A 7,454-nucleotide genomic window follows, 5' to 3' on the forward strand; every position below is an offset into this window, starting at 1 on the left:
TTGCAAAAAACACCTGATTTCTTTTTTCCTTAAAAGAGGTTAATTTCTGCCCCAGGTACCAAGTGGTATTTGTGTTTTGGAGCAAAAGTTTCAGTGAGGAAGCTGCTTAAAATCCCTTCCCTGTTCCCTCCAGTTCCCTCCACCCCAGTTCTGATCTTGGAGCTAATCCTGGCGCTGGAGATAAAACCAAAGCCAGGCCATGAGCCATGCGGTTCCTACAATAAGGTGTCTTATCTCCAGTTTTACCCTCAGACCTTATTTAGTGTTAGTGTCAGGCCCCTCATTCCCAACTGGAATTGGTGAGGGGCGGGAGGTATTTTAAAACATTACACCTCTGCTTGCCTTGGGTTATGACTTGTAAATTCCTCCCTTGGTTCTCAATGGACTGAATAAAGCAGACGCCAAGGCAATTACACTTGAAACGTTAATCTGATTTCTGTGGGGAGAGGAGGGACTCCCACCTGGAGGGTTCTTTTAAAATGGACCACGTTAAAATCACAGATACATTATAGAAGCCCGCCTGCTTTTTAAAATAACAGTTTCCTGTAGTAAAAAGTACCCTGGTCGTTCAGGCAGATTGCTTGTTTTTATCATTGCTTGCCATTCCCTTCACCTTGAAATATGAATGGAAACTGTCGTCATCAGGTTTCCTGTTGCTAATCAGTCTTACTTCTGCCCTAGTGTTGTCTGTGTCCCTGTCTGAGCTATTTCGACAGTGCCCGTCACAGTGGCATCTGAGCTAAATGATGCAATGTTGGAGCTGTTTGCTATGCACATGTACGAGTGCTCACCTAGAAGGAATATTTAATACAAGCAAATATTTAGGCAGGCAACCAAAAAAATCTGCAAATCCATTTCCAGTTTTCAAAGGAAATCATGAAGCATTTTTATTTAATGGCAGGTTCATTCAATAGCTTTTCTTTTTTTCATCATTTACATTTAGGGACTAATTTGACTGGACAGTGAAGTCGAGATTGCAGGTCTCACCTTGATCATTTATTTGTTTCTAAAAGCTCAAAGAATTTTTTGCATGTTTACAATGACCAAGGGCCTGATCCTGAAGCATACAGGAAAATGCCAGTGAAGTCAAAGGCCACAGCCAAAGTGTAGACATATCTCAACAGTGTCTGCTGTGGCCATTTATGAGGAAATGCTGGCTTTCCATTGCTTCCAGATGTCGATTGAAATTACTGTCCTACAAAACTGCATTCCATGGGGAAAAATGGAAGACTTCCCGGTTCAGTGAGTAACTAAGGTACATGTAGTGAAGTTCTAAGACTGAACACAGGCTAAATATTTCAGCTGAAAATTAGCTTTCATTTGGAAATCCACTCCTTCCTTCACCAAGTGAATGGACTTTGTTGTGGGAAACTGTTACATTTTGGAGGAATGATTTTTCCAGGTCAGGGGGGTTAGAGCCAGATTTGGGGAAATAATTTAGAACAAGTCATTTATTACATTAATTTAGCCACTGCTTTTCAAAATTGTCCATGAGCAGCTTACATTTCTGAGATTTACTTGTGTTCAGAATTACAGCTGAATCATTTCTGTGGACTGTTCTGGCTGGCAGATTGCAAATAGCTCAATGAAAGCATTTGAAATTTGAATTATGCTGGCAAATTTTGACTGGCTGTGTGTCATCTGGTATGTTGTTCGCTTTCTTATTGGAAGAAACAAACTCTAAGAATCAAGGTGGGGTGAATACTTTTTTTTTAATTGTGTATTTGCTTTCTTTGAATATTCACTTATAATTTTCTACTCTAATGGACTTTTCCGCTAGCAAATGAACTTGTTAGATTAACCACGGAAACCAGTATTCAAAGTATATCCACAGTTTTTTTTTTTAAAGGCATTTGCCCATTGCTAACTCAGCACCAGCTTCATCTTATTTAGCACCTCTCCAAGCGCCCAATGCAAAGATGTCAGGCCTTTGGGCTTGTCCAAGTGAAGATCTACATGTTTGTCTCCCTTTGCACTCCTCTTCCTCCCTATATCAGTGTCAGTGCAGGGAAAACCTTGTGACATGTATGAAAAACTAGATGGTCCCTGAGTAGTTGTTCACCCTACCTAACAAGGGAAAAAAAGAGTCTTACTCCAGGCTCATTCATAGTGTAGGTACAATTCACCTTCAGTGAATACCCTGCTTTGTGTCTATTACTGTTTTCTTTCCTCCATTTAGTTTGTGCCCTGATCCTGTGTGTGTCTGTGCCTATCTTCCTGTGACAATGAGTTCCATAGTTTATTGTGAAAATGTTTGGTTTTTCTTGGTTTCAAACTTCCCCCTGCTAGTTTAATTAAATGACACCAAGTTCTTGTGTTATGAGACAGGGAGAACAGATGTTTCCAAAGCACCCTCTCCAGAATATAAATTATTAATCTACCTTCTAACAATCCAAATCCTTTCAATCTCTTTTCAGAAATATTTCCAACAAACAACACTTAATGTAACTGTTTGTTTGCCAAGAGGGGCTGCTTTTTCTCCCTTGTTTTTCTTTCAATAGAAAAATAAAGAAGTGCATTTCCCCTCTCCCAGATCCCTCCTCTCTTCAAATATATGCAGCCCATTGATCTCTCTAGTCATTTAGTGTCAGCCAAGATGATGCCCCTTACACCAGCAAGTATTTTCTAGAATTCAAACCTTTCTCTGACAACTTGGCATCATGGCCAACAACATTGACTCAGTCTGAGGTCCCTTGGCTTGAGCATCCATACAATGAGCAAATGAGCCAGGCTCTATAACAGACCCATAATTTGTGAACATGAATAGAGGCACAAATGCCATACTGATAATAGGTTGATTACCTAAGGAGGGATACCGTTTTTATACAACTCTCTTGCTCAAGCTGGAGAACACATCACTGGGCGTATCTACACATGCATTTACGTCGGTTAAATTTGCTGAGCAGTAAGTGGGAATAGGCCGGTGTCTACACGCAAATTGAACCTGGGACTAAATTTAGTCCCAGGTCACAGCCCCTGGGCACAAATTTGAGCCCGGGCCCACGCCACCCTGCCATGTGTCCCTGTGGCCACCAGGGGGAGCCCCAGACTCTGGCCATATGGCTGCCAGCACTTGGGATTAACTTTAGTCCCAAATTGAAACCAGGAGAGGTGGCCAGCCAGGAGCCCTAGGGCTGGGCTCAGGCTGGCCCCCTAGTGGCTGGGCAGACCCAGCAGAGAGGTCCCCTGGGTTAATGCGTCTACATGTGCGTTACTGCGCAGTAACTAATTGGGTGTAAATTTGATACCTACATGATGAAATTTACACTATCAAATTTACGCTGACAGTATCAAATTTACGCTTAAGTCAGTGTAAGTTGTCATATTTACTGCGAAATATATGTGTGCACATGTAGACATGTGCCCATACTGTGCAGTAATTTTGGCTACTGCTCAGTAAATGTGCATGTGTAGACATGCCCATTGTGTAAGTGCAGGAGAACCAGGAAATGAAACTGAATAAAGTGAAATTATATTTATTCTGGCCCAAGGACCAAGATACATGGATACAAGGATCAAGAAAGCAATGAGTTAGATTTTATTTTTTTTAAATAATCTGAAGTGGCATAAATATAGTAAGGTATATCATTCTTGAAATGTGGGAACAAAGTCAGGCATTGAAGTTGAAGAGATTAACTTCACCCATGTGTTTTGACTTGAACATGTCCCTTCTATGACTCTGGTATTTCTCAATCTGCTGTTCTGTATAATACAAAGTTGCCTTTGCTGTACTTTCAGCAGTAAGTGGGGAAATCCTACACTCTTACCTCCCCCACTGGGATGTTGGCAATGAAACCAGTGGGGTTTCACTGTGTTAGAGAGATGCAAAGTAGGAAGGATACTTGAAGCACACACTAGACTGCCAAACAACCCCACTGACTATAAAATACAGCTCCACAGGACTCTCCAGTGTGCCGGTGAGAGGCAAATTCCAGAGAGGAGGGATGGCTGCTGAAGTGGTGGGGCTGGTTATTTAAGACAACTCAGATCCACAGGCAGTTGCACCCTCAGTTGAAAAGTGTCAGCTGTATCCACATTGTCCAAGTTGATACCTAGATTCTGGAAGAGGACAACTTGTTTGCCTGCTGGCTGCTGGTTCTCCAAATGAAACCAACAGAGACAAGGAGAAAACACAAAGTATTAGTATTTTCATTCTGTCTAATACAATTTCTAGTAGGGCAAAGGGAACATGGTCATTGTACTAGCTGTGGGATGGCTCTACTGTTGGTGTGGAGAAAATATATCATCCCTTGCAGACATAAGATCTGTTTAACCCATTTGCTTCGGGTTGTGAGCATTGTGCTAGCAACTACTACCGAAATATTGCCATTACTGAAGCATGGACCAGTAAAACAATACACGCATACACACATACATACACACACGATGCTATTATACTTGTATTTCTATTCTATTAAATGAAAAAATCCCTGTTTTTCAAGGCGTAAACTACAAGTCACTAACAAACATGGTAGATAAAGGGTCACATAGCTTGTTAGCAAAGCTTGGCACTTGTGCAGTCCTGCTGGATGATGCTCATGTTTAAGATACTTCAGCAGCTTTATGTTAGTCTTTAAAAAGGATTCATCTCACCTTTAAATGAGGAACCCTAACCAGAGGAACGAGGAGGTTTTCTTTTACGTTCTATCATCTAGTGATTTAGAAATGTCAGGAACTGAAAACTATTGGGCAGCCTGCTATGAGCACCCAAGCTGAAGAGAGGAAGCTCCCCCATTCATTTAGCAGTAAGATTCAGTAGCCCCCGTGGGACCATTTTACACTGCTCTGGACTCTGCAGAGCATGGGTTAGGAGTGAACTAAGGAACGCCAAGATAGAAGCTCATCTTCTTCCTTCTGCAAAGGCAAATCTTTCCATAAATCAATGGTGCTCTAGGCAGTATTAATTTTTGCACCATACCCCATTTTTGCTCCAGTAGAAACATGCCTGGAGGCAGTGCACAAGCATAGCGTTCCTGTGCAGATGGCCTAATTCTCCTGAGTATCTCCTAGACATCTAGTGGATCTGGGGGAATCTGAGGGCTCTGAGCATCGAAAACTCTTGTGTTCACTCAAGGACCTTCTTTGCCCAATACACACAATGATCAATTTGTAGAAAACCATTCAAAGATAACATCCCAAGGCCTTCTTCTCCATGGTCCCCTTCCACAACTTTTGGATTGTAGAGGAGAGCTAGGGGTGGCTGGGGGTTGATTTAGCCCTGATTAATTATGTTGGTGGGTAGCCTCTGGTTTTGTAGAAGTGGTTTAATCTCATTGTGTCTGGCCAAGGGCTGCCATGTCCTCACCATGACATTGCCATTGTGCGTGCATTTGATATAGCTCCAGTTGCACTCTGGGCTTTGCAATAGCTTTTTTGCCATCTGAAGGCAAATCTATTTGAAGGTAATGGGCATTTACTTCCATGAAGACAAGGAATGAAGGATCAGGAGGGAAGACAGGATGGGAGAATTTGCCAGAATAAAAGCAGACTTGAAGAGGAGCCTAGAAGTCTAGAGAGAGGGGTGAGGGGAGGTTAATGAGATTACATTTGAGAAGAATTTGAAGAAGGTGGCAGCTGTATAAGAGGCAAATAAAAAAAAAAAAGAAGCCCACAATGCCTATCTGAAAACACCCCTGTGACAGAAAGAAGTGAAAGAAGAGCTAGATGATGTATAACAGCAGAGGTTAAGGCACTAGCCTATGGCTCTTCCCTCTGCCACAGACTTCCCATATGACCTTCGGCAGATCTCTTGATTACCAGGCCCCTCATTTTCCCATCAAAGAAATGGGAAAACTAATACTCCCTTTCCCTCACTCTTTGCTTGTCTAGTCTGTTAAGATTGTAAGTTCTTCACAGGACCTAGCCCAATCCTTGGCCCTGCTTTTATTTGAGGCCTCAGAGCAATTCCAGATAGTAAGTAAATAAAAACAGATGACAAATACCAAGAAGGAAAATAAGGGAAATATGCTGCCATAAAGAGGAAAGGAGAGTGAGGCTCTGGAGTGTGCTAGCTAAGATAATCTCCATATGTCTCTGGCCACAGTACTGCAAATATCCTCATGTACCAATACTTACAGAGGAGAATTAGTAAACAAGAACCCATTTCATCAGGTGGTAGGAGGACCTTAATTGTGTTAAGGCTCTAAATGTGAAACCTTACACTGCAGACGCAGCTGTTAAAACAACAGAGTTTTATGAAAATAGTCTTGGATTACTGGCCCCATGGAGAGAAGCATTTTCAATGAAAAAGGATTATACTTATTATTCTTTACTGTGTGGCTTGTCCTTTTGGATAGATTGTTTTATCGTTGTCATTTATTAAGCTAGCTGATTTTACATTTAGCCAAATGTATTCCCTGCATGTATTTCTGATTATGCTTTCTCTTGAATGTGGCTTTGCTATGGCATTACAAGGGAAAAGTATAAGATAAATGTATGGCTCTTTCCTAAGAATGTATAGAGGCCATGATCCTGAGAAGCCTTGTTTATGTGCTTAATTTTACACTTGTGAATTGTTCCATTGACTTTCACTCTCTCTAGCATTAGAGCCTAAGTGATGTAGAACTTAAAAGTATTTTGAGGAGAAAATAGGTTTCTTTAGCTGACAGTATATCACTTGTTAATTTTAGAAATCTGTTTAAGCCAATTTGCACCACATACATTCTTTTTCTAATTTTCTAAGTCAAAGTAGCACCAGGGAAAGTTTCCCCAAAGCTATCCAAGATTATAGGCCTGAATCATTAAGCATGAAGCTTACTCCCACATAGAGGAACAGCATGAAGCTTATATGTCATATTTTTAGTAAATGAGCCCATATGCTGGCCCCAGCCATGGGTGAGTTTCACCCCTATATTTATTGAAGCCATAATGGTCCCTTTATATTTTGTTTCCAGCACAAATTCTAGGAGTTTTTGATGGTAGATTTATTGCTGGGAAATCTATTTCAAAATTGCATGAATGAGTATTCATATGGATAGGATTGCAGGTGGGTTTCTAATCATGGACTGGTAACAGAGAACAGTTCCCCCACAGCATAGCCACTGCCTTCCAGGTCAGTCTTGGAGCACAGTGAATAGTGGTTGTATGATGGGATGCTACATCTGTCTCAAAGTATCAGCATAAGCTGATCCCAGAGCCTACCTGGCACTACATAATACTGAACTTAGAGTTGTGAGCTTTGCCTCTGGCTGGTCACTTCATCCTAACACCAGTAGATAATGCTCCAGCTATATTTCCAGAGGCTACTGGGAGTACATGGCTTTCAATGAAGAGTGGGAGAAAATTAATAATCCCAAGAAGTAGCACAACCAATTAGGCCCTGTGATATAGCTCTCTGGGACAAGGACTGTGTCTCCTTTGTGTGTATAGTGCCCTTTGTGATGCTATAGAAACAAATTAATAGCAATAGCAATAATATTCCCAGGATGGCCATATGCAGACCTGCTAACAGTCAG

The sequence above is a fragment of the Alligator sinensis genome, unplaced genomic scaffold (genome assembly GCF_000455745.1).
Source record: "Alligator sinensis unplaced genomic scaffold, ASM45574v1 scaffold527_1, whole genome shotgun sequence".
NCBI lineage: Eukaryota > Metazoa > Chordata > Crocodylia > Alligatoridae > Alligator > Alligator sinensis.